At 44.5% G+C, this 26,963-nt stretch overlaps 1 protein-coding gene across 1 annotated transcript in view; it reads right to left on the reverse strand.

Annotated features, from left to right (window-relative positions):
• Positions 1 to 26,963, reverse strand: part of GALNT9 (polypeptide N-acetylgalactosaminyltransferase 9) — a 432,488-nt gene that overhangs the window by 294,200 nt on the left and 111,325 nt on the right. Inside the window, exon 2 of the mRNA XM_084491673.1 lies at positions 12,639 to 12,735. The gene's annotated coding sequence lies outside the window, so the exon portion shown is untranslated. The remainder of the gene's footprint in view (positions 1 to 12,638; positions 12,736 to 26,963) is intronic.

The raw sequence follows: 26,963 nt of genomic DNA on the forward strand, positions 1-26,963 counted from the left end.
TGTCATCAGCCTGAACACCAAGGGTGTGGCTATTTACAGCCAGACTTGCATTATTAAGGCTTCCACGTGCAATGAGCACGGTGTGGTCTCACCCACACACTGCCTCACTGGGAAAGGGGAGAAAACCTAAGCGAGAGACGCAGCAATCAAGCCTCCTTATCTGTCCTTCCCATGCTGAAACAAAGCCTTCAGCTACCACTATTCCTCCTCCTTGCCTGCACACCATCTTTGCAGAAATGGCTAAGAGCCCCAGGTTGGTCCCTAACATCATTCAGTGTCCATCTCTGCTGTAGGTGGACATGAGCCTTCCAGCAGCTGCACAGAACGAAGACTTCAGCTGATGCAAAATTAATGCAGCACCACTAAAATCAACCCACCTTCGCTCCAATTCAATCACATTCCCTCATTTTTGTAAAGAGTCTTAAACAAACATTTTATGCAAAGGTCTCAGAATTCTCATTTCAAGGGCTGTGAATCTCACAGGCAATTCAGTGAGTACAGAAACAGGTTAGAGGTAATTACCTTTAGCTGGGTCCACCTCAATTCCCTTCCAAATTCAGAGCAAGAAATGAGCTGACAGCTGAGCATTTCCCCAAGACATTTTGCACAAAATGAAGGGTGGTTTCATTAGTCACATATGTTGAAGCAAGACAGTGTGAATGACCACCAGATGTGACAATTCAACTCGCCACTAGAATCTCTCCAAGATTTACTTCAGTAAACAAGTTTTACCCTGTATTCATGCAGCTATTTGCAGGTCAAAAAATGTTTGTCTGGGTTATTTCCTCGATGCAAGTTCATTGGTAGGAGCACAGATAAGCAAACAAAGCCCCCCAAAAATGGAAACTTAAGGCCAACAGGTTTTTGTTATAGCAGTAAAGATGAGAGACAAAACAATTTACCAACCAATTACTGAAAAGCTATGGCACATCTCCTGCTACTTGCATAATGGAAAGTGCTTTGGAAATGAGTTTCCAGATATCTTGTTTGTGGTGTGTTATAAGCACACGTAAATTTAACATCATGGGTAAAATTGTTAATTAGACAAGAAAAAGTGTGCCATGAATTCACAGAGTCTTGTGCTTCAAACAATTCCTTCTCATTCTCCTGCCATGGTTCAGACAAAGATCCCTGAAGGATTTCTGGAGTCCAGGGGATGAAAGGCTCCATTTTGTCTGGCATCTGAACACATCCTAGTTCCAGGAAAAGGAGTTTAGTTAGTGATGAATTACTGAATGAAATTAAACCTTTCCAAGGGCAATCAAATTTAATGCTTCTAAGAAAAGCTGAATTTCTCATGATGAAAGGTGTCTTGCACTATGGTTTGAGCCTCCTGAATGTGGCTGGGAAGGCAGGAGGACTTTCCTGATCTTGGCCCCAAGGTGAACAGATATAGTGGAAAATTAACCAGTCATGGAATGATAAAATAAAAGTCCAAAGCAATTGTGTTCATGCCTACTGTAGAATGGAAAGGCTGCTCTAAAATGTCACCCAGGTGGTGGCAGAGCGTTCCTTGGGGTGCTGCAGTCGCAGCCTCGGTATATTGGCCCATATAACATGATGCCTCGGCAGCTGCTCCGCAGACAGCTGAGCTACTGCAGCCACAGAGGAGGATGGATAAAACAGAGCAGACATCTGCAGCAAACTGTCCCGCTTGTGGGGATTCACGTTAGAGCCCTCTCAGCTCTTGAAGTGTGTCTGACTGTCAGAAAACACTTCTTCACAGGCTGGATGCAGAAGAGCTCAGAGAACACAACCCCTTTGCCATCGCCATGTAGGGCAGACACAGCCTTAATAATCATTAATTTCCTAAAAGCCAGCATTCAGTGGAGCCAGCAGACCAGCAGCAGACCCCTGGTTCACCAGAATATGACTGAAATCTTGAGGCCAAATGCTCATTTTTGCACCTTTGTGTGACAGGAGCCCTGAGGCCTCAGACAGACACAGCTCTGGGACAAGTCTGTACAGAAAGTGTTAGAGTCCTGTTCCTTGTGGTGGTGTCAGTTGCAATGGGCACAACCTGGGCCCAAAGAGAAGGGGGGGGGGGGGGGTAATGTACTACCACTTTACGGGGATTTAACTCCTACAATTAGCAGACTGCCAGGAGAAAGCCATAAGGAGAGGTGAGAAATCAGAGGAGAATGGAGCCTTAGCCTTGGGCTTGGCTCTGTAGGTATGCAGGGATAAGGCCAGAGAAAGCCTGATGCAAAACCTGGCACTGCATTCTGGCACTCTGATTGACCTCATACAGGAGATAACTTAAGAGTCTCTCTGTTTTTGTTCTTTTAAATACACATACAGTCTGCTCCAGCTGCTTGGCTCCAGCACTAGCTCGTGGTGCCAAGCCAGACATATTTGGCTTTGATACAAAGCTGGCTCAGCCTTCAAATAAACCACTGCTGTATTGTCGTTACGAAACAGGAGCTCTTGAGTGATTTCACTGGAGATGTCTCAGAGCCACAGCACCAGGCGGTGCTGGGGTACCGCCGTGCTCTCGGCTGAGCACTGCTTGGAGCAGCAGCGGAGCGGTTGCAGGCAACAGGCTGCCGCAGAAAATCTCACATTTCCAACATCTGTCAGTTATTGCTCAGTCCCACATGATTTGTGACACACTGAAAGGAAGCAGTGTTTGGACAATCTGTACATCAAACGTGACAACCCACTAGACTTTGGGTTCTTTCTCATTTATTTCAGAATTTTTAAGTTAACACTGCCCAAACGTAAGGCTGGTTACACTTCAAGTAAGGTTTTTGGTGGGTTTTACACAGGTGCTCAGCTAATTCATTCACTCAGTTAAACTTGCGTCATCTTCCAAGGCCTACATTAGCAGTCAGGCTGTGCAGAGGGATGGGAGGGAGGGCTATCCCATCGCTACAGGTTAACTTAAGGTAGCCCAGTACTTAGCTACTTGTGTTGTCTTGGTTTTCACAGTCCTCTCCCACACTTGGTAGGATCACATTTGCAGCACAGCATCTCCCCCCTGCTTGCTGTGTGCTAGATGTGAAACACTCTGTGAGCACCAACCAGCTGCAAGAAATCATCACGGCTGGGTTGAAGAGAAAGCGAAGTTCCTCCAGAGCAGGCCTCTCTGCTCTCGTTGCACAACTCCCCCAGGGCATGCCTGCGGCGGGAGGTGGGAGCCTCGAGGTCTGACTGCAAGAGCACGGCTGGTGCAGGGTACAGCAGGAGAGGAGAAGCAGAACAGAATCAGGTTAGAAATATTTGCCAGAAGCCAACGGAGTGATCTTGCTTTTGTCTGCTGGCAGAAACTCTGACAACTGTATATAATCTGCCTGATTTTCTCTAGTCCAAATAGTCTTATAAATAGAAGTAGTCTAGCTTTTACAGGAGCTGACCCTGGAGAGCAGAAAGCTTGCTAGACAAAACAGGGACCGTGGAGGAAGACTCCCCACTCTTGTTCTTCCCATCGCTTCAGCATAACATATCCAGAAAAACAAACACATCCATCAGACTATTCCCCTAAAGACGGGAAAGGCAACAAGGGAGGGAGAGAATGATGGAGCGAGAGACATCGTTCTATTTTTAAACACTTGAGAATGGCTCCAGAACTACTGAGACAGGCGCTGAAAGTGCTTAGATAGGAAAAAAAAAACACCCAAGTATACATCCAAACTCCGGCTGACTCCACCACGAGCTTTGTGCTCTACCACAACAGACAGGGATGTTTTCTTTCCTTCTGACTGGGCTGCCTCAAGCCCCCTGCCAGCACACAAAGAGCCAGGGAGCAACCAACCACTTCCATTTGCCCATGGGCTTTCCCCTTCTTGCTCATTTCACCTAAAGCCCTCTGAAAGTTGGCATTCCTGCTGAAGATTCCCAGCAAACCACAGGGCAGAGCAAAAGAGGACGGAGTTAAGGGGAAAGAGGCGTGTGACCCCCATACCTGGACAGGATGGAGTCCCCTTGCTCTAAATCACAGGAGACTTGCTTGCTGGAAGTCACAGGCAACATCCTGACCTGCCTGGTCCCGGCAAGGGCTGCAGCATTTGTATTCATTTCCCTATGCTTCCAAAATTTTCACAACAGTCTGGCAAAACTTAGCAGAAACTTATTTAAGATCTAAGAGTAGGCTTTTTGAATCATATTCTGGGGTTTATGAAGGGTTAGGAGCTAAAAATTACAGCTGAGTTTAGGATTTCATCAAAGACTATTCTATTAGAACAAAAAATGAAATAACTATCCAAATGCTAATATAAAACAGGTGTTAGGCTTTGAACATGATAACATTTACTGTTTTAGCCATATTAATATTATGGTTAAGACATACTGTACTGATTACAGCTTTAATTTAATAAATGTCAGTAGTGCAGAGCATCATATCCTTTATTTACACATGACATCCTTCCTCCACAGAAGAAAGAAACCAGAAAAACAAAGGGACTTCTACCAAGTGAAACACACCTCAGATGAAAGAAAACTCTGCAAGGCTTAGGGTTTTAACAAATGACATGGTATATTGCTGATCTAATATATAATTATATATATTATATTATATATATTATATATAATGTATATAATCTAACACTATGTTGGTTTTTGTCATTTCAAGAAACACCAACCCCTTACCCTTTCCCTAGTACGGGGCTTATTCATGATTCCCTTTTCCTCCCAGAATTATTATACAATTTTGTTTGGAAGGGCCTTTGGACCTTCTCAAATCAGTGCTCACTTCAGAGTTAGTTCCAGCTGCTCAGGACCAGGTTTCTTTGCTGGGGAACAGCAGCCGACCCCAGGGGGTTCCAGTCCTGCGGGCGGGCAATGACTGGCAGCATCCGCCTCGCTGCATTCCCATTCTCCATTTTATTCTATTTTGGGAGGAACAGGGCAAAGATCATGTTAAAAGGAGAACTTATGTTTGTGGAGCACTGCACCACCTCCTTGGGTCGAGGGGAAAAGACAAAGATAAAAATAAATAAAAAATAAACAAAAAGGAGTGTTCTTTTGCAAAATTAAGAAAAAAGGTGTCGTGAAACCACAGTGCAGTGGATTAAAAATAATAATAACAAAGCCTCAAGAATCCCCAGAAGTTCTGGCAAACATTAAAACAAACAAACACAAAGAAATAGGAGGGGAAAGAAAGGAAAAGAGAACACAAAAACTTTGACGAGGAGCCAAAACTGCCAATGTGTGAGTTTAATCATGTCCTCAGTAACTTTATCTGTCTGTAATGACCCCCCCCAAATCAAGCTGCTATTTGCTAGCAGGCACTGCGTCCCAGCAGCAGACCTCAGTAATGAAATCAGGCTCACGTTTACCCCAGAGCTGCTGTGCAGGGTCAGCCAGCCAGCTACATTAGGAAGAGTGGAAAGGTTGATAGCCATCCCTAATAGCATTCTGAAAGTAATGTTTGCACAAACCGTAAGAACAATGGCAATAACATTCTATTGTCTCTAGGTTTTAGAGCCACTAAGACTAATGAGTTCATTTATAGCCCTGATGGAAGTAATTAAATCTGAAAATCAAAGCACAACATTCTTGTTTAGTGCTCTTTGAAACCAATATTCTAATGGAAAGCTATCAACAGCTAATTGAAGCACTAATCTTGCCCAGGGTTGGGCCCATTGCCCAGATGGCTAATATATCATTTTCTAGTCTGGCAAGCAATGTATTGCACTGCCTGGATAAAGCTGAGATTAGATACATCTATAGGAAACAATAGAAGCATAAGAACTTTTTTTCAATCAATATTTTGATAAAATTGACATTTAATGTCAATCATTTGATAAACTTCTTGCTGAAGTACAAGGACACGTCCTTGGCTTTATGAATAAAAAATTTGTTGCCTTATGAAAATAAAAGTTCCTACCAACTGGATAGGAATGGCAACACAAAAACATTAGCAAAATAAATGCCCAGAGACTGCTGTGCAGACAATTGGGAGGCTAAACTTCTTAATTTTCCTCATATAGTTGAATTATTTAATGTATAAAGTTCACAATTTTCTGCTATGACAAGTCGTTTCTCCAAGTTTTTGCATATTGCATACTCCATCGGAGGGGTGCAGGAGAGCACCACCACACAGGAGCTGCACCTGGCGGCGCGTACAACAAATCAGCTGTACAGACCAGAGGATTCCCAACACTTAATGCTCATTCTAAGGTGACTTTGCCCTCTGTGCCTGCGATGTGACACTCTGCTATTCTCAGAACTAGATGTTAAAAGTATCAAGGATCGTGTTACCAAAATTTAGTAAAATTTGGTAACAAAATGCAAGCCACACGACTTCAAGCTGGCAGACTGAAGTGTAAATATATTTTTTTCTGACAGGTCGTTTACTCCTTCCTTAACCTAACAATAGGACAGTTGTTGGTATCTGTCTCCATTACCCTTTTTCCCACTTTCTGCACACTCTTTCCATTCAGTTGAATAGTGATAGTTCAGCCTGATCCTCAGCTGGTGCAAACCAGCACGACTCCAACTTACACCAGCTTCACGTGGGGCTCTGAGTGCTTGGTGCACCTGGGAGCAGGGAGTCAATGAAGCAAGGTAACGGGCAGAACACCCTGAAGGTGTCCAGTGATCTGTGTCTGCATGCTGAAAAATGTCAGCCTTGAGCCATGAATTAGGAACCACCTGCTCTACGTGTTTCTGCTTGTCAAGCACCGCACAAACCCTGGCATTTGTGGGCAGCACGGAGGCTCTGATGTTTCTGTACCCTTACGTGCTACTCACACCTGCTTTTGAAGCTGTGCAGCTGTCTCTGCAAGCATCCAGTCCTTTCTAAAAGGCATAAATAATCTCAGGAATATCCTGTTTTATTGATATTTTACCAGAGGGCTGGGCAGACAGGGCATATTCACAAATATTTTGCAATACTAAATGGGATATGGCTCAATACCAGTAAAAGTCCAAATGCAGCATTATCTGGAGATTTACTGGGAGGCAGCAATTGCTGCCAATTATGATCCAATGCTATCTCACTTGAGAAGACAAGAATCTGCCTTGAGGAGTGTTAGAAGTGAGAGAACTAAACAACTCTGTTCATCTATAGCTTTTTATACACATGTACACTGAATCTTTGGTATTTCGGGTTCTCTACCCTTAGTGCACATCTTGTGACTTTGCTTTCTATACTAAAAGCTTAACACTTGCTGGTTAAGAATTATAAAGTATCTTCCCGAGGCGTCTTATGTGAATTACAAGTGTAGTCACCCAAGACTCCTCCAAGGAAAGGGAAGGAGAGTGGCAGGCAGCCCGTATAAGATATTAATTGCCCCTTTCTTTGCCTCTCTCTCTGTCTACAGGTAGCCTAGGACAGGCGCTTCCCAATTTATGCACCCCTGAGCAGTTGTCCAAATTCCAGCTGAACTGGAATATAAAGTTTAAATGAAATCCTTGACCCTTAAAAACTCATGACTGCAGGTGAAAGAGTGAAAGCTTACTCAATGCAACAAAAGAAAGTGGATTTTTTTTTTTTTCTCAGCATATAACTCAGAATCAAGTAAACACAGAAGAAACAGCAGCACATTACAGCTTTGGCATTTTCTAATACCTCAGGCCAGATGCCCTGTGAATCTGGTGTACCAGTTGCAAAGCAGTGCTGCTGGCTGGCCCAAAACACTTCTCACTCTGCCTGTGCTCTTTGTACCATGGCAGTTTCCACCACGTGAGGGATCACCCAAACTGAAACTGCAGGCAGGGAAGTGTACAATTGGCATTAAATCCCTTTCACATGCTCCGCTTCTTAAAATGGAAATGAAATCATATGCCCACACTTGACTGGGGCAAGATGATCCAGCAGGGCACAGATCTGATATTAATGACTGTGGAACCGCATTTGCAGTGTAAAGGAAACCTGAGAACTAAGGTACAGGTTTAGCAGTCACAGATGTGGTCCTTCTCCTTCAAGACACCTACTAAAAATCAACAGGGAGATTAACATCTCTGGTGGATTCCCGTTGTTTCACAGCATTCCTCAAAAGGCATAAAACTGGCATAAAAAGGAGGCCATAAGGAGTCATTTGAAAGGTTCGGTTTATGATCCGTTTCACTGCAGAGATTTAAGAGTGGATACAGCAAATGATACCCGACGTGGCGTTATTCCCCAGAAGCCTTTTGAAGATGTTAGAGATCCATTGGCTTGTAATGGCAAGGCACGTAATTGTTTCCACTCCATCCTGAAAAGCTGTATTACCCGGACACATCGCCTATTACTTTCTTGTTAACACCTCCATTTAAGTTCTTAATTGGGCAGAATCGTTTCATTCGAGCGTGGAAAAGAAAATCCACACACGTTATTTTTTTAATCAATAATTAAAAGGCATAGCAAGCAATCCTTCGGCATGAGCTCAATACAGAAAATACTAAAGCATGCCTTGAAATCTACCCAACGGGTCGAACGGCCAGAGGAGGTGTGAGCTGCTCTTGTGTCAGGAGCCAGCACACACGTGTGAGGGGGTAGGGGAAGGGAAGAGGAAGGGGAGGCGCTGCAAAGCCATGCTGGTGAGATGGGGGTGAGGAATAATGAACGTGACCTTGTCAAAGGCCATCATTATTGGTAATAACAAAGTTCAACAGCATTATTACGGAATTTCACAACTGTTAACCTTTATTGCTGGAGGGCTAATTGTGACCTTCCTTGTGTCTCCTTCACACCTAATTAGGTTTCTGTTGTAAAGAGATAAAAGACTGTTTGTATCAGTGGGGCATCTTTTTCTGCAGCTGAATGAATTCATGAAACAGTGAGATTGTTAGGAGAGAGACAGAGGAAAAAAATACAGAAAAAGGCAGGAGTCATTAATAGACTTTAGAATAAAATCCTGACAGATTTAAATTGATTCTGCTGCCTGAGAAAATTGAGTGCAGAGGGAATTAGATTTATGCACTGTTAAATGTAACTGCCTGGCAGTATCCATACAGAAAGCTGTTAAAATGGTAATCTTTAGAGATGTATGAAAATTGTGTGTGAATAGACCAATGAACCATCACTCGGAGCATGCCTCTTCTAGCCAAATAATACAAGACAGTATTATTATTATTAATAATGTATTACAAACACTATGCATTATGTATGTAATTTAATCATAGTATCTAAATGTATAAACAACAGCACAGGCACCCGGTAACTTTTTCTGTGCTTGTGTTTATAGGATCACTTTTTCTCTTTAGGGCTCTCTAAGGACAGGGCAAGCGCTGCTGGCAGCCCTGCTAGGCTTGGGAGCAGTGGGGGATGGAGTGGGGTCCCCTGCACCCAGCGTGGGGGAGCCCTTCAGTGGGCTGATAGCCAGACATATATCTATTTTGTTGTTTGTTGGCTTTTGTTTTAACCTCTTCAGTTAAAAATACCTGAGTGGTAAACCTTAAAAAGACTAATTTATGGCAAGAAGCACGGAAAATACACACAGACAATGGGAGTTTTGAATTACTATCAAAGAAGCTAGGAACACATTTCTAATAAACATATCCTATAGCTCAGGTTGAGAAGCAAAATCAAGCCAGAAATACGTTCTTGATTCCCCATTTGAATTCAGATCTGTGTTCTTATGTCAGACTTACTCTGGCATCAAAGCAGCTCAGAGTGAGATGAAGTTACTACTGATGATAGGGACAATCACTGATTGATCTTTTAAGATCTGATTTAGATTAGAGACTGTCATATCTCTTTTTATAACTCTAACAGTTGTGACTTGCTCGGTCCACATTTGGCAGTGCACTCACTGCAGTAATTGTGCTATTTCAGAAGAGAACAAGTTGCTCTTTAGTTCTTGCTTCATCCCGTCAGGTACAGGGGGCTGTGAAAAGTTGTAAATCCAGAAATACTTCCAGGTGAGCCAGACTGTTACTTCATTTGGACCTTTCTGGTGCCAAACTGGAGCTCATCACATACTTTTTCCATTGAGAAAATGCCATCTCTACACAGAAAAAATAATCCACTAGCACTTTGCAAAGCACAGCCATTTCCCAGGTCCAACACAGCAAGCCAGCAGCTAGTACCCAGGGCAAGGATCTCAACAAAGCCTCTCACATTCCCAGCCAAGTCTCTTGTTTGCCAGCTGCGTGGTTATCTTGAAAGGCGCACTTCATGTTATTTCATTAACATGGCTCAGTCTTCCAGTTTTGCTTCAGCGCAGATACCAGCAGAGTTAGTCACGTGGAACTCCTGTTTTTCAGCCACCCTGATGATGGCACTGATGCACCAGGCAAGAAGTAAGGCAGTGTTCAACGTCCCAGCTTGAATGCCACATCCCCAGCCCTGCAGTGCATGTAGCTGCATGCTGCAATTAGCATTCACAAGGATTTATATTGCCAATTGCAGTTGGATTAGATGATATGCAGTTGGACTAAAAGTTCTTTGAAAGTCCCTTCCAACTGAACTGTTCTATTCTATTCCAAATGGCTTCTCCTGAGTGACCTGGCTGGAATCAGCAGGAAAGCCCCTGACACATATCTATGGCTCACACCACATCCAAGCTGTGGTGTAAGCAACGTCCACCTCCATCCCAACACCATGCAGGGGTACCAGGTACAGCATAAACACACGAAACAGAGCATTTGATAAAACACCAGCAGCTAAGGGCGGCTGCTTGCCATGCGTTCCCAGCTACGCACCACCAAATGCAGAGGGAAGGCACGCACATGTACCTGCTGCTGGAGCACAGCAACGTGGGCAAAGTTTCAGCCAACGTGAGATCGTATTCCCTTACCTTCTGATTTCATTTTCTATAGTTCTTATCTTTGTTCTTTATGAGGCAGCATGGAAAATAACTTGCTTGACTTGTAACTGAGTCACCCAGAGCAGTTTTCTCCTCTGCCTTTGAAAAATAGGTGTAGCCCTGCACATTCAGCTGGCAACATAATTCATGGATATTTCTCCAGCTGAGCTAAAATGTGATTAATCTGGGTTGAGTTCACACAAACTAGTAGACAATTTAATCTCCAGCAGGCGGGTGTTTCATTCTACTGTGTTTTAGTAAAGGACAACCCTCTCTGGTTGCAGAGTAGTCACAATATTGTGAAATTATTTTATGGGGGTTTTAGAAGCTCCAAATGTAAAAATATCATAAAAATCCCACATTGGTTGGATATAAACTGAGACATATTCATTTCAAAATGAGGTTCCTTATTTTAAACAAGTTAAAGAGTTGGAACTAGTTAAAGCACTCACAGATGATCAGGGAAATCAAAGCACCAACACTATGCAACAATCTCATAGATTAGCCCAGCTCCTCACAGAGGAGTTTAAAATGTAAGAAGAGCTCTTGATCCTCCCGTATTTGAATCCCATACATAACATAGGGCTTCAAGAAAATCTGGTCACACAGGTGCATGCACCTCTGCTTTGGAATTCCCTGAACATAGACATAAATCCCTGGAAAGCCAGAAGGATTGTTAGGTACAATCAATGTCAGCAAGTTCAGATCTAGTCTTAGGCACACGAGGAGCCAAAAGAATAGCAATTGTCAGAGGTAACAGTGCAAAATTAACAGTTGTGTCAATTTGCGTCTCATCTCTGAAAAACCTGGGCATAAGGAACTGAGCAGACAAGTGACAAAATCTCTGAAACAGGCAACTTGCAGAGAAAAACATTGCTGCCCAGCACCCACCCCAGCCAGGGGCTGCAGCAGGCCCTGCAGTAAGGTTGTTTATGTCCTCCTTCAGGAGATAAGATGTTATCTGCTGCAGCTGGTTCCATTCCCGTAACTCCAGAGTCAACACACGCCATCAGGCTTCCTGAAGCTGGTAAGCAACAGAAACAGGAGTAGACTATCCCCACCTTGTCAGATAAGGAAAGAGCTTAACAAGCAAATAGAGAAGGAATTTGGTTTTCAAACATCTTGGAGAGAGCTACTAAATATTATAAAAATAGAAAAATATCAACATTTCTTTTTAGTTTCTTGCTTCAAAAGTATCCAAAATGCTTTCCTGGTATAAAAAGCTGTATGAGCTGATAAAAGGCTGTCTTTTATGGGCTATAGACTTCGCTAAAGATAGATTTTTCAAGCATATTTGTGTAAAAAATGATAGAAGCGTACAGAGAGTTAGGGTCACAAGTTCTCACAGTTACAAGGATTTTCTCCATAGAGATTTTTTTACACGTGCTATAGAAAGCTATGAGGTGTTCCCCACGACTGCCCTAGGTTACATCTTGCAAAGTGTTAACCAGGTGGTGCAGTATATGTCTGATGCTGGGCATAGATATGCACGATTATTGTCACTTCATTTGTAAATAAAAAAGAGAAAGTCCCCAAACTAATTGCACTAGCAGGGAGAAATGCTGATGCCAGCTTTTCAAACAACCCACAGCAGCAAAATTTTTAAGGTATTTAGGTATTATTATTATTATATTTAAGTATTTTTATTACATTATTATTAAGATATTTAAGGTATGATCAGCTGGCAGAGATGCTGCCTTCAGCCACTCCACCCAGGCTAGCAGAGAAACAGAATTTTAAGGACAAACAGGCAGTTTGGAGGCACAGCAAATAACGATCCAGGCCACACAGTAGGATTCAGTCTTGAACCCTAAAAGTTCACAGCAAAAACCAAACCCAAACAAAATAAAAACAAACACAACCAGAGCAGACAATGGGAGAAGAAACTCCAATAATCAAATGTGAACTGGAAGTGGAGCCCAGAACACAGATTAAAAGCACTGCATCAACTGAAAGGCAAAGTACCTCTGCCAGGTGGGGAAGGAGCCAACAGTCAATGGAGGGAGGGCTCACTCAGGGGCCAGCTGCACTCTCAGGTGAAGGTGCTGCTTTTCAGAATGACCTAGGAACAGAAAGAATGAAATTCAAGGTTGAAATACACACCTAGAAAGTCAATGTGCACTGAGGTCGCTTTCAACTCAGGATATGCTATGGAAAACTACTGCAGGGAGCAAGGCAGGGCAGCAAAGTGCAGCTTTTTGGTATCTGCCCCATGTTGGTGTGGGGCAGGGGGCAGCTGCTCCTGACCTCCTGAAGGCAGGCACAGCATGGCCGGGTGGAAACAAGCCACAGAGGGGGGGTTTGGTTTAGTGTTTCATTTCTGTTGAGCAGATGCTTCCTGGGCACTGTGGATTCCTGCTTTAATTTGCATTGTTAATAACATGGAGAACAGAAAACCCTGATTAACAAAATAATTAGCAAGTATTTTAAGTATTTTTTTTTTTTTTTGGATCATATGCCATTGTAGCAGATACCGTAGGCTGTATCTCTGAACCAAAGGAAGAGGGGTATGACTGGGACATGGTTGAAGCGATGGCATCTCTTGCTCAGCAAAGCCAGTGAAGGGCAGAAGAAACTTCTGCCTTTGAAGAGACTCCAAGTCATACTTCACCCTTAAACTGATATTCTCCCTCCAAAATTTTCTCTCCTTTCCCCCTCCTCAGTCCACTCTATGGGACCCATGTTTCTAACGCCAGTTCTGCATGGCCCACACATCCAAAAGGAACCCCGAGGCCATGCTCTGGCCCCATCTGGCCCTTCACCCAGCTGCTCTCCTGCAGAGCTCACCTAGCAGGGCTGTTAGCAGTGCTGCCCTCCTCCATCGTCGCCTTGTACACGCTGTGGGAGCTGTCTGACTGCTTGGTCCTCATGCAGTATCCAGAGGAGTACATGGGGGACAAGGCTGGAGCTGCAAGCTCAAAGGCATGAGACTCCAAGTAGCCTAAGAATAAACCTCTCTTCTCCTCTGTTTCCCTTCTGGACATGGGGTCAGGATTCAGCTAGTGCTCTCTGTCCACTTCACTTCTGTGATTCCCACCTCAAACAACAGGACAAGCAAGTGCTGTAGGATGCGTTCAAACTGGATTACTGCTTAAATAGTCATGTGCAATAGTGTGGTGACAAAAATATATGGGAAAAATATTCTTCAGAATATTGCTCTGTGGAGGTAAGAATGCTAGCAAAAGCAAGCATATGTTTTATTTACCAGTTCAGCTTGTTTTCAGAGTAGCTTTCTGTAACAAAAGAGTTTAATAATATTTTTGAAAGCAAGAAAGATACCTATAAATAGGACTAAGACCTGTCCATGAAACTTGTACATGAAACTTTAATGGCAAGAGGAATAGCCTTAATGCACCGCACTTGACAAATTCTTTATTGCATTTCTACCTACACATGGTATCAAAGGCAGAATGAAGAACCATCGTTGCTCACCAGCATCAGCAGTCCCCATCCTCATCCAAGCACCTCCACCTTCCCCTAGATCTGGAATAGCTAGACCATTCAGCCAAGAAAGGGGCTTGAATATTTTCTTCAAAGCAAAAAAATACAAGCTTTCCATAGAAACATTCTCTCACACCACAGGGTCCCACGGTGGGGCTCCCCAAAGGTCTGCCCATGGCTCTGGGGGACCTTTGGGACATCTCCTCCACGTCGCACAGCCTGAGAGGCCAATACTGGGTGTCCGTCCTTTCCCACACTGTGCTCTGCTTTTCTTAACTTTCAGCATGCTTTTATTTACTGCACTTCTCAACCAAAATGAGCCCTGGATGAGGTTCCCAGCATATGGCCTTAAGAAGGACCCAGCTGCCCTACACCAGTATAGAAGTCTTGAGCCAGAGCCATCCACTACTTATATTTAGTCAAACCTTGGCCACACACAGGGGCTCTTGAAATGAATGACCCATTCATTTCCCCTCATCTGTACAGGTGGCCTTTGCTGTATCTAATAACTACTGAATCTCCAGTCTATCGAAAATGCAATCTATCTTCTGAGACTTTAAAGATTTTATCCACATGCCGTCTACACACACAGTGCTACATGAAAATGAAAGGGATTTACTGTGTAACGTGCAGTCTGTTAGGAAATTCATATCTAAAAATATTATTTAATAAGAAATAGGAATTTAAACTATTCATTTTTATTGTAATAATTTTATCTATGTATATGGTATATCAATTTCCAAATATTTATAACAAGTATCATTGTTTTAATTACTTATAAATAATAATTACTTTAAGTGGGATACTGTAGATTGCAAAGCCCTTTGTCTCTCCTTTTCAATCCCTCCCTCTTTAAATCTTTTCAGTGCATATAATAAAACAGCATGCCCAGTCTGAGCCTGCTCAGCGATTCTAGAACAGCATTTCTATTACTGGCCGCTGTGCGTGTTTATATGAATGCCTGAGAAAGATCATAAATATCTCTACCTTCTAGTCATTTGGCTTCCTAGAACTATACATGAACATTTCTGGTTGGTGCCACCGCTCATCTGTCAAGCACCCAGGTGTCTTTATGGTGCACGTCTGTGGTCGCACAGCTCTTGTCTACCCAGAGGTTTTATTTTCCTTTAGACTCTTCTCTAGAGAAGTCAATGCAAAATGTCACATTTCCCAGATTACTTTTACTACTCCTCAGTCCTGTAAAAGACTCGAATTTTCAAAGGAAGCCTAAGGGAATTTGGTATCCACATTTCAAATTAGTTAGGGACGCCGCGGTTCTCAGCCTAAAGGAACAGTGCTCCCTCACTGAGTTGCCAAATATTTCAGAGCAGAACCAGTATTATTGTGCCAAGTAACAACCAGCAAGGGGAAGGGCAGGGCAAAGCCTTTTGTTTACAGCTGGAAATTAAAACATGCAGAAAGGTTTGCAGAGGAACTGGGAGGGCTGATCAGGTACAAGCAGCAAGGGGTGTTACAGGATCAGGGACTTGCATACAAATCGGGAAAAGGCCAAGGAAGGAGAGTAAACCCACCCGGACCTGCAGAGAAGAGACTTAAGATGGCTAATGTAAATCTTGACAATGACAGCTTAGACGAGTTTCTCTTACCTCTCCCTCATTCACGATCTGATTTCACGATCAGAATTATAGACTGTCACTACGCCCACAGTGTTTAAAAACCAGCTCATGTTCCAAGGAAAATCACTTCTACAGCAAGTACACAAACAGATGCTTCGGATCTCCTGCAGCCTGAGAAGAGGCAGCCGATGCTGATGGCTTTCTTGCTTTGAGAGGTGTTTGCATCTTGTGGCCAGAGAGACAAACCCCTCGGGTGCCTCTGCAGCATCTTCCCTACAGTTTTTCCTCCAAAAGATGACTTTGTTGTACAAGTGCAAAATCACCTGGTAGCTTTGCGCCACGTTTAGATGTCCTCAGCCTCTGAGGGAGGTGCCCAAGTCACAAATACATGCTTCTTTCTACAAGAAAAAAAAAGAAAAAAAAGCCGGTGCCCTCTCCCTGCTTAGCAAAACGGCTGCTGCTGACGCCCGTCCAGCTTTGCTTCCCTGCTCAGTTAGAGCAGAGACCTCATCTGCAGCCCTGCTGCTCCTGCCCTCCATCACATCCCCAACTTCCAGCTCCATCACTCCTCGCTGTCACAGTGGACAGGCATCTCCTAAACACGGGCTCGTAGCTGTGAGAGTCTCCTCAGACCCCGGAGCACCTGCAGCCAGCACGGGCAGTGCCGCGGCTGCCCGGCTGCTGCCCTGACACCTCCTGCTCCCGGCTTGACAGAAAGGTCCGGCTGGAAACCATCAGCCACCGCTACACACCAGGGCCAGCAGTGTTTACCTAATCTGCAGACCAGGCACATCCACTCAGGGAGAAAAAAAGAAAATCACAGGCAATTTGTCAGAGCATTAGCTGATAATTCAGACAGAAATGTTAGATCTCGAGGCACAGCTTGGGGCTGCAGGGGAAATGTTATTGACTCTGACAGATCCCTGATGACACATCCACTCCCTCCACGGGGGCAAGGCTACATTTAGATACACTTAAATTTTCATTCAAATTCAAGATTAACACAGCAAGTGGACAGCAGAGAAAGAAGGCGAGAGAAGGTTAACGGAGGAAGAGGGAGCTTGCTTTGCTGGGTTTTGGCTTTTCTTCCCCCCCTATGTAATTGTGGCCTAATTATTTCCTTTAAAACTCACTGAGTTCACCATGGTAATTATTACCCAAGCTTGGAAATAAATTTTCCTTCTGCTCAGAGACAGGCATTCCTGCCTACTTAATGCTGCTTATTTGCTGTAATAGCTCAGAGTCCAGATTCAGACAACACCGAATTCTTTTGAGACCTGATCAAATGTGTTTCACAGCTATCTTCCCAGCACCTCTCACTTCCCAGCCAGTTGCATGTATTCATCGTCTCTCAAGCAGAGATTCTAAGCACCTTCAGGATATTTTTTTTCTTGTTTTGTGTACTCATGGCATCCAGCACAAAGCTGTCCTGAGCCTTCAATGACAGCTGTTAAGTAGTAAATAATAGTAACAATTGGAGCATATCTAATTAGGCTGCAGTTTTCAAACTTGGGTGCCTAATTTCGTTCAGCATGACTCTGTTCTCCACTCACTAGAGTTCCCTTGAAAACTCCACACTTCCAGTCATATTTAAGCACCTAGGGAAACATTTGTATTTTTGGAGAAGCTGAATATTAATTTTAGTAGAACTTGGGTCCGATACCTCTGAGCATCAGGACTTCTACCCATTTTTAAATGTGTATCCTCAGCTACTTGGACATCTGCACACAAAAATATCAACTCTTTTTATCTGGAAACAATGTTCATCTCTTTCATTTTCCTTTCTGTTTCACCATTCAAACCAAACCTCAGTTCTGTAAGCACATTTAGTACTTCTCAGCTTTTGCTTAATGACTTACTTCAGCCAACACTTCAGCTGTGAGTGGCAATGTGGGATCCAAGATTTGGCTGCTCGTGCATCCAGAAATGCTCCTCTGCTGGGCAAGCAAATCACGGCCTGTTTGGGAATGGCATTCCCAGGTGCAGCTGCTGACCACTGGCAGCAGAAGTGCTGCCCCAGAGGGCTGAGTTCAACAGCACATGCCTCCAGGGAAGGCTGGTTTCCCTTGGGATGCAGAGGTGACTGTGTCGTCTCTGAAAGCCTTCACAGCTCTTCTAGACTGCACCCAGACTGATAGCTATTGGGTCGTGATGAACCAGTCCCCATAGTGTCTTCTGTGTGGCTTCTTCCTCAAAAATCCTTTCTGGATTTTTAATGGGTTTGCAAAAGGAAAAAAAAAAAAAAATATATATATATATATATATATATGCATATATATATCTTAGTGGGAGAAAAAGCATGTTTCACTTCATTTTTCATCAGAATCCGGTAAATCTGTGCATATGATTTGCTTTTTACAAACAAGGTTTGCCCCTCAGTTTGTCAAAACTGAGCCTGGTTGACAAAACTCTGCAAACTTGAGCACAACCTTAACTAGGTCTGCTGCCTGTTGGTTCTGGTATCACTGAAAACACCTTGCCCCACCCAACATTTCCCCCATCCAGACTACAGGGCCATCCAGGCTGTGCATTCCTTTCACTCCTGCCCAGGTATTTCCATTGACTTTGGGAATGCCGTGGATGGATTCAGCTTTGAGTTGCTTGACTTCTGGCAGGGGACTAGACCCAGCTGCTGTAGTGGCTATTAGTGTGTTTAAAATGGCATAAAGACTTTGCTGAAGCAAGCACAAGCACTTCCAAAGCATCACATACCCAATGAATCAGGGCCACGACAAGCAAGAGGGAAACGGGATCCCATTTAATCCTGGACATGTGCAATAACTTAAAGAAGACTCTCTCACATTCATGCTAGCATGCAGGATGCAGCTGTTAACTTTCACCACACTGCAGGCCAAAGACAATGAAAGATCCAGACACTGCGGAGGTTAAATCAGTGCATCATTTGACAGGGAACTGTGAGCCATTAACCTTTCCACTGGCACTCAGAGCAAAGAGCTGGAAGATAAACATGTTGGGTAGGAAACAAATTGGTTCATTCGAATGCTATTAATGTGTGTGCCCTTGGAGGCCACATTTATGCTTTTGGAAAATTACATATTCGAGCATAATGAAGTGAGATATAGCTCACCGATTACCAACAGGGTGCAGAGCCTACGATAAGGATTTATAGCAGGTGCCTAATTCTCTAAACATTTGCAAATTAAGTATTTACAAGCGTAATGCTGGCTATTTTATTGCCAGTTTAAGTTACCATCATTTGGGCTTTTTATTTTGCACTGAAACTGAGCTGAGCATTTAATATCCATGATGTGTAATTTATTGAAGTATAATTTGGTGATGTTATAGTGGGAATTAGGGCGGTACCCAGAGACCCTAATTACGACAGAGCTATATATATGCATAGGAAGAAAACCTGTATCCTAAAAAACTTGTTCTCAACTGATAAAACTAGCTAAAGATCGATATGCACATTGCAGGGGGAGGAAATGCAGTAATGAAAATTGAATGCCAAGGCCACATGAAATGTTTGTCATGGTAAAAAAGATATCCAGGCCTCCTACTCCCCACACCTGCCCTTTTAGGGCATAAAAGCAGATTCTTTTACCTGCTCATGGAGGGTGAGCAAATCCTAGAGTCATTTAGGTTGGAAAAGCCCTCTAAGCTCATCTGGTCCAAATCTCCCAGACTGAAGAGCCAGGGCCTCGGCACCACTGAATACAAGCACAAAGTACACCCCAACAACTGAAATAACGTGTTTGCTCGGGAAGCTGCCACAGCCTCAAGTGAGCAAATGGGTTTAAAAGAATACTGAATAGAGAGAGCATGCATAAGAGGTGGAAGTATGGCTAAAAGAGGATATGATGATTAAATATCTGCATTGTAGCCATTTCCCCATGAACATTGAATGAAAATATGGTGATTTGCTTTGGGGTGAGTTCATAAGAGAAATAAGAGTGAGATCACACACAGCAGAAAGGGAACAGTTTTCCTGACACAAGAAATCCTTTTTAGGCTAACGTTGCTGTGGAAATACATTTAAGAGCCTGTATAAATGACCATAACAATTTCTGCAAGTTACATGAGCAATTTGCACAACTTTTTTTCCACAGAAAGACACTTTTTCTAACCACACCATTTTACTAAGCTAATTCAATGAGGTCAAGCTCCTGTGACTCCCACTTGAAGACCACCTCTAGGTTCCTGGAGAAGGAGCAGCTCCAGCAGGGTGGAACCAGGAGGCGATCAGGAGCAGCCCAAAGCCAGGGAGCTGTTGTGGCCACCCAGGGGACCAGTTCTTCATGACAGATGGGGATATTTGTACCCGGTACACTCACTCATTCCCCAATAGACTGTGTGGTTCATTTTGTTTAACCATTTCCTGCACACCACACCACGTGCAGGTCAATAAGCACACCCAAAAGAGCAGCAGCTCATCCCCAAAAAGGAGCTGTCAGCTCACAAAAAAATCCCAGCTCAACATCTTTAATATTCCCCCTCTCCCACCCCCAGCCGCAGGTGCTGCAGCCTGTTGGAATGATGGGCACGGGCTGCTTGCTTTGGAAGGCCCCCAATTCCCTCCGCAGCCCCGTCTGCGGCCAAAGGAGAACGTGGACAAATGGTTGAGTTTCAGCCATGGAATGGCTTTAAAACTCGACAGAAATGCCTCCCCAGAGGAGAAACAGATGAAATGATTTACACTGGTACTCTCCTCACAGGTGGAGAGAGCACGTCTGTTTTTCTCCAGGGGAAGGAGCGCGATCTCTCTCCCTGCCCGAGCGGCCAGCCGCTGACATGTTCAGCCTGTCAGCCTCCTCCTCTGGATCTGCTGGTCAGCCAGAAGAGCAAGCTGGAAGGTAAATAATTTCCCTTCCTCTTCCCTTCGTGTTTTGAGGAGCTAGCAGTTTAGACAGAGAACAAGAGAAAAAAATTACTCATTCATTAAAAATGTGGCTTTGAACCAGGCCTAAAGCGTTATTCCAGGACTTTGGTAATGAAACACGCAAAGGCCACTGTTTCTGCGCTCTGCTGAGCAGCCCTCGCATCAGGGAGCTATCGCTCTTCGGGAGATGTCTGAGTGTGACAGACCCCGCTGCGTGCCCAGAGAAATGTTCTCCCTGCAGCTAACTCAGCCCCGCTGCGTGCAGGTCTCAGCAGGAACCACGCACCATTAGGTATGTGGAGAACGATATTGCAGTGGATTTCTTGGATGCAGGTCAAATTGTGGAGCATGAACTGTTTTGTACCACTTCCCTCTGCTTTCTGCAGCTGGAATCTCCCACCAGTTTCCCTTCACTAATACAGCAAAAAAATATTTTCCTCCCAAAGCTTCTATAAGTATCAGGCATGGACAGTGAAAGCAGCAAGCTCTTGAAGCCAGCAAGTGTAATTCACCCATGTAATAAGCAAATTAACTTAAGGGTTATGACTTAAAGAAGCAGATCTTGAGATATGAAGTCTCTCTTGGCTTAGTTGCCTCTTAGACCAAACCAAAATAGTAACTGCCTTCTGGCATTGCCCTGACCCATGTGGAAGGAGCAGGCTAGTCTCCGGTGCACATAAATGCAGCGCCCATGAATCAAAGATCCAACACCTCACCTACCATAGTGTTTTTTAAGATGAAGATCCAGATGAATTAATGCCATAACCCGGGAACCACTAAACCTAGTAAGTATTTCTGGCCTGCTGGAGAGTGGATAAAATGATATCATTATGGGAAAACTGTTAATGCACAGTGGTTGAAGAAGGAGGAGAGGAGGGAAGGAAACCAGATAGGACTGGAACAACAACCAAGTACTTAAGCTGTTTTCCAGCCAACACTTACTGACAATATATTTTCAAGGGTAGCAAGGGATGCTGTTAATAATCGGTGAGTTAGCCCTGATGCTAAGTACTGTGTATAAGCTTAGAACAATTGACATTTGTAAAGGTTAAAATGGAGATTCTTCATCCATAAGAAGCTACTTCGGTTTCTTCTGGAGAAGCTGAATCAAACGCACATAGTTACAATGACAGATTTAGAAGAGCTGTTAACACTAGAGCAACATTGAAAGCATCCATTTTCCTGCAGAAAGCTAAGTGGGGAGACACACATAGGTCTCTAATTGTTTTCCTTAAACCAATAGTGCTGTCTTTCCATTCATTGCCTTGAATTTCCCTCTTCTGAGGAAGACAGAAGTAGAAAGAGAAGCAGAATTTTCAACGTTTCAGTTGAGTTTGGTGACAAAGTGAGCAGGTCAAGGCAATGTGACTTTGAAAATCCCATCCTTTATATGGGGTTGAAGTAATAACAGCAAAACAAGTGGAGAGATGGAAGACACAAAGTGCTGTTTCACTCTTCCTAGATCAAAACATATCTCCATCCACCAACAGAAAGCTCGGGGACCTCACACCTTCCCATATTGATTTAGTATGAAGCATTCAATTCCCTTGCTTTAAATCATTCACAGTTTGAAGCTCTTCTTACATTACTTCTTCAGAATATCTTTCCTTTCTGGAGGCATTATCCTCATCTTCCTGTTGCTTTATATGCATATAAGCTTTGGATAAAAAAGAGCTCAAATTTAAATGACAATGTGCTATAAAGACAAGTGCTATAAAGAAATTCTCTCAACTCCGTTTTTTCCATTAAGAATACATATATGCATGGAACTTCTGTAGGAATTCATGAAGTCATCTCATTAAACAACAAAATATCGACCTGGTGGAAAACTTAAATTACAAGTGTGAAGTATGGGCTGTACATCCATAGAAGAGTTCTTGCAGCTCATCCAGGTCAGGTCTGACAAAAACGGAGGCTCCATTCAAGAAGTGCTAGGGACCAGGTTATCTTAACTTCTAAGATCACTCATTCCTCTAACCCTAGTCTCAGTGTTTGAGGATCTTCACAAACTGAGAACGCACTGAAGTTGAAGACTTGGTTTGAGCATTATTTCAGCCCACTTGTTTTACTTTCAGGATAGACACAAGCCAAGACATCCAGCAGTATTTGCATATTCTCAGTTCCAAAAAGCCTTATTTGTCAGATACAGAGTGCATGCGACATCCAACCCTGAGGTGATGATCGAATTCGGCAACTGCCGTCACAGCTCACTAATCGTTTTTAAAAAGGGAAGGCAGAGCCTACAGCCAGCACCAGGCTAGCAAGCGGAGGAGGAAAATTCCTTCATGTGCAGGCCAGATACTTGAAACTGTGCAGCATACTGATGGCTCCAATTGGACATTTTTATTAAAGCTCCCCTGCCTTCAACTACATGAGTGTGCAGTCATGGCTTATCACCTGTACAAACATTACTGCTGAATGCAGTTATGCCTGTGCTGGAACTCCCCTGAGAAATTAACCTAAAGGAGCGAGCAATTTCTCACACATGTCTTGGATGCGTTTGTAGGGAAGCCATAGGTGAAACAGAAGTCACAAATAGCTATGTGAGTTTACACGCAGCTATGAGAGGATGTGGCCAGGTATCCAGAAAAACTATGGAAAGACCGGAGCAGACAAGCTCCATAAAACTTCAGAGGAGGTAAGGATGCGATCTGGGAAAGACTGATGGAAAACTATGGACTGTGGCCTGTGGGCAATGACAGGAGAGGTCATTGCTCCTGCCTGTGGGGGGAGTGAAATGCTCAGGAATCTCAAAAGCTGGAAACAAGCTTCCAGGGAGAGCAGAGGGAGTACAGATGAGTCTTTATCCAAACATACAGCTGGGGAAAGCTAACTCCTACCACAACCTGGTGGGATTTTCCCGTTCGGAAGCATGCTGCAGGCCTGTTTGAGCCCAGTGCCAGGCTACCCACCTGGCCAGGGGCAGGCCAGCACCGAGGCTCAAGGCTTGTTAGCTCAGCTGGGATGAGAGCCGCATCCCCATCGCAGCACTCACGGGGCCTCTTGGCCTCATTGCCATCAAGAAAGGCATTGCCGAGGTTTGCCGTCAAACTGTCAAAAACTGAAATCAAGACTGGTTCACCTCCCATTTGCAATCATGTGGCACTCCCCCTTGAGCTGCCTCGTGCTTGTCCCTCACCAGCAGACTTCAGCTTGGCTCTGCTGCTTTGATTGCCTTTCTTTTTTCTGAAGTTTAAAAGCAGCTGAAACAGGAAGCGAGGTGCCGGGGCGTGCTTCCTCCGGCAGGCACAGGTACCTGGCGGGCGAGCTGCCCTGTGCAGCTCATCTGAAACACTTCGCCTGTGCTGTCTAAAGCAATGTGCAGAACTCGAGCATGCACCCGTCAGGAAACCAGGCAGCACTTCGGGGTGCTGAGAGGCACGGCTGGCACAGGGCCCCTCCTTTCCTTCCCCCTCTGCACCGCTCACACTCCTTTCCCCCGGCTGGAAAACAATGGAGGGACCCTGCACGAGCCCGACTGCCAGCCAGCCCCGCGCCTCTGCGACAAAGCGCGATGTGTTTGCGTGACACACAGACAGTTGTCAGCCCGAGCCAGGCTCGCGACGGCAGAATTACATCTCTTAATTATTACCAGCCTGGCTCCCCGAATGTTCACATTTTTTCCACAGTTACTAAATAAGTTAATCACTTCATGAACAAGGAAATCTGCAGATGCCTTTGAGGCTTTGTTAACATAGTGCCTAAGCCAGCTTTACACTCTCTTCTAATCCTCTTTAAGACAGTATGAGGCAGTGAAGTAGCCTATAATCAGTTTTTAAGGTTATAGACAATATCCCCACTCAAGCTGGTTGCCTAGAGCAACAGTGCAGGAACTGAATGCTAGCAACGAGATTGGATTACTTGCCTTGTTTATTCATCCATATATATTTATCCTCTGCTCTGCCTACAGCAGAAGCAGGGATTTTGTAGCCTGTGCCATACGCGTCTGGATGCGGAGCAGAATTTATGTAAAAAAATGCAGACAGGCTTCGCAAATTAATCTCTTTCCATTTCTGATTCTTTCCCTTCCCTCTCCACCTCAGCACCTGAAAGTTGAAAACACTCCCAGACGTGTGATTGTCTGCACCGTCTCGGCAGCAGCAGCAGCAGCAGCAGCAGCCTCCCCACTGCTCCGCGTCTCTCTGGAGGGGAGAGCCCGACGTCCTGCCTGCTGGAGTCTCCAGGCACACAGCCCCCAGCAGGAGCTGCTGTTTTACCGTCACTAAGGATCTGTCCCACTCTGACCCATGGGAACCCCCAGTTACAATTTACATAAAGCAAATTGAAAGCAAATTGTGTTTGAAAGCCACTGAGAAGAATTCAGGCTGTTTCTTCTGTCTTTTACAAGAACTTCATCTGTCCTTAAAGAGCTGGTTTTTCCCTCTCACCAAAACCCATTCCCCTGTTGTTCTTGAAGCTTGAGCATGGCTTCACCAGGGTCAGAACAGCTCGTCTCCATCCTTCACTGCAGTGGCTCTTCAGATGGGCCCGGTGTAACTGGTGTGATCCAAGCTTTTCCTTAGAAAAAGGACTTTTCCTGTACAAAACCCCAGTACAGCTGGGAGAGCTCCACGTGGTGGTGACACTAAGAATGCAGCATTGCTGACTAACTTTGGAGCCGGCAGATAGCCAAACTGCAATTCAAGCAGCATCCCCAACAGAGGCATCCTGCGTCCCCCCCCACTCCTCCCCAAGGTGCAGAGGTACCAGCAACCTGCGAGGAGGCCAAATCAAGCTGCTGCAGAGCTAATAGCAAGGAAGACCTACTTCTACTGCAATAATAAATTTCCATGGGCTTTTGGCATTCCAGCAGTAGCTTTGAAAATGCCACTGGGAAAGTACATCCTAAGCCTTCCATACTTCCACGGATCTGAGCCTTCTTGGAGTTCACACCTTCTCTATCAAACTCAGCCCATTCTTCCTATGCGCAGGCCAAAATGCTTTCTTGGAGTTTGCCCTATCCCCAGCCAGCAATGAAAACCTGAAAAATCAATCATTAAATGCAAGTCTGAAAATATCTACTTCGCCTCTCCCATTCCAAAACTTGCCTGGAGCTGAGCCGCATTTGGTGGCCACAGCGACCTGTGGAGCTGACCCCTGCTGCACAGTGGATGTCATCTATCAGAGGAGGCTCTCAAAGAAAACAAACACACAATTTCCTTCCACAACCAGCACATCGCATCCCAGTGCAGTCTTGTTACACGACAGCTATGTTTTATTACCCAGCGGCTTACAACAATTAAGGAAAGAGGGGTTGCAGGAAGGTAGGACTGAGGACCAAGTCCCAGGGGAACCGCCGTGCATTTTTTAGCATAGTCTGGGACGTGTCACTTTGCAACTCAGTTCTTCACTAGGAAAGTGGAGTATCCATTCAAGAAAAGAGATCAGAGGTTTGACAGATAATAAATTTGCTGAGAAAATGAGTTTTAAAGTTATCTAACTGCACAGATGAACTTGGTGAACGGTTGTCACTGAAGCAAACAGGGTGAGGGACAGGAAGGCTGCTGCTAGGAGGGAAACCTAGAGGAGGAGACGATTCAAGACACTGCATTTCAGACACCGTTCAAATGAAAAGCTTTGATTCAGGAACGCTGTTGTTCTTCCCTTTAGTATTTTCAAAAAGAAACTTTCTGGTTTCTCAGTTTGAAGTGTTTTTTCCTCATGTTAAAAGTCACCTAAGTTAATAGGAAAGAGGAAATCAGGCGTTAAATAACCCTGAATCAAAACAAAACGCTTCATTTTGGATCCAAGCTGACACTTCGGGTTGACCCAAAATGAAAGTTTCGTGGTTTTCATTTCACTGAAAAAAGACTGAAAACAAAAATATCTGTCTCAAACTGACACGAACCGTTTCCCCCCACACCTCCCTCCTTGAAACCTTGCCCGGGTCTCTCCATGAAGAGCAACGACTCGCGATGGTCACACGCTGCTGCCTGATTTCCCGTGCCACTCCTCCAGCTGGCCGCACGCCTCCTAAGCTGCGTCAGACACTTTTCACCGAGTGTCTGCAGAGTGCCTCCTGTGTCACGTGGCATCTCTGTGCTTTTCCCAAATCCCCAGAAAATGAGCTCCTAATGATGGAAAATCCTCCCCACCCCATCCCAGCCCCTCCATCGCCGCAGGAGCGGTGCCAGGGCCCTGTTGGGGTCCCCTGCAGATGGCACTGCGGGAGCGTCCTCGTGTCCTGCGCCACCCCCGGCACCGCCATCATTTCCTTGGCCTACTTTCCACTTTTTTTTTTTCCTCCAAGAGAAATTATTTATCGTAGGGATTGCCAGCGCTTAATAAACATCCCTCCAAGAATAAATTTGTTTATCTAAGGTATTTTATTATGCTGCCTCAGATAAACGAGAAGGGAAAAAGAAATCCTCCCCAGAATATTTTTGACTGAGCAAACAGTGAAAGAGCAGTGTCCTTGAGCGCAGTTTTCAA

Source organism: Aythya ferina, assembly GCF_964211825.1.
Source record: "Aythya ferina genome assembly, chromosome: 17".
Lineage (NCBI taxonomy): Eukaryota > Metazoa > Chordata > Aves > Anseriformes > Anatidae > Aythya > Aythya ferina.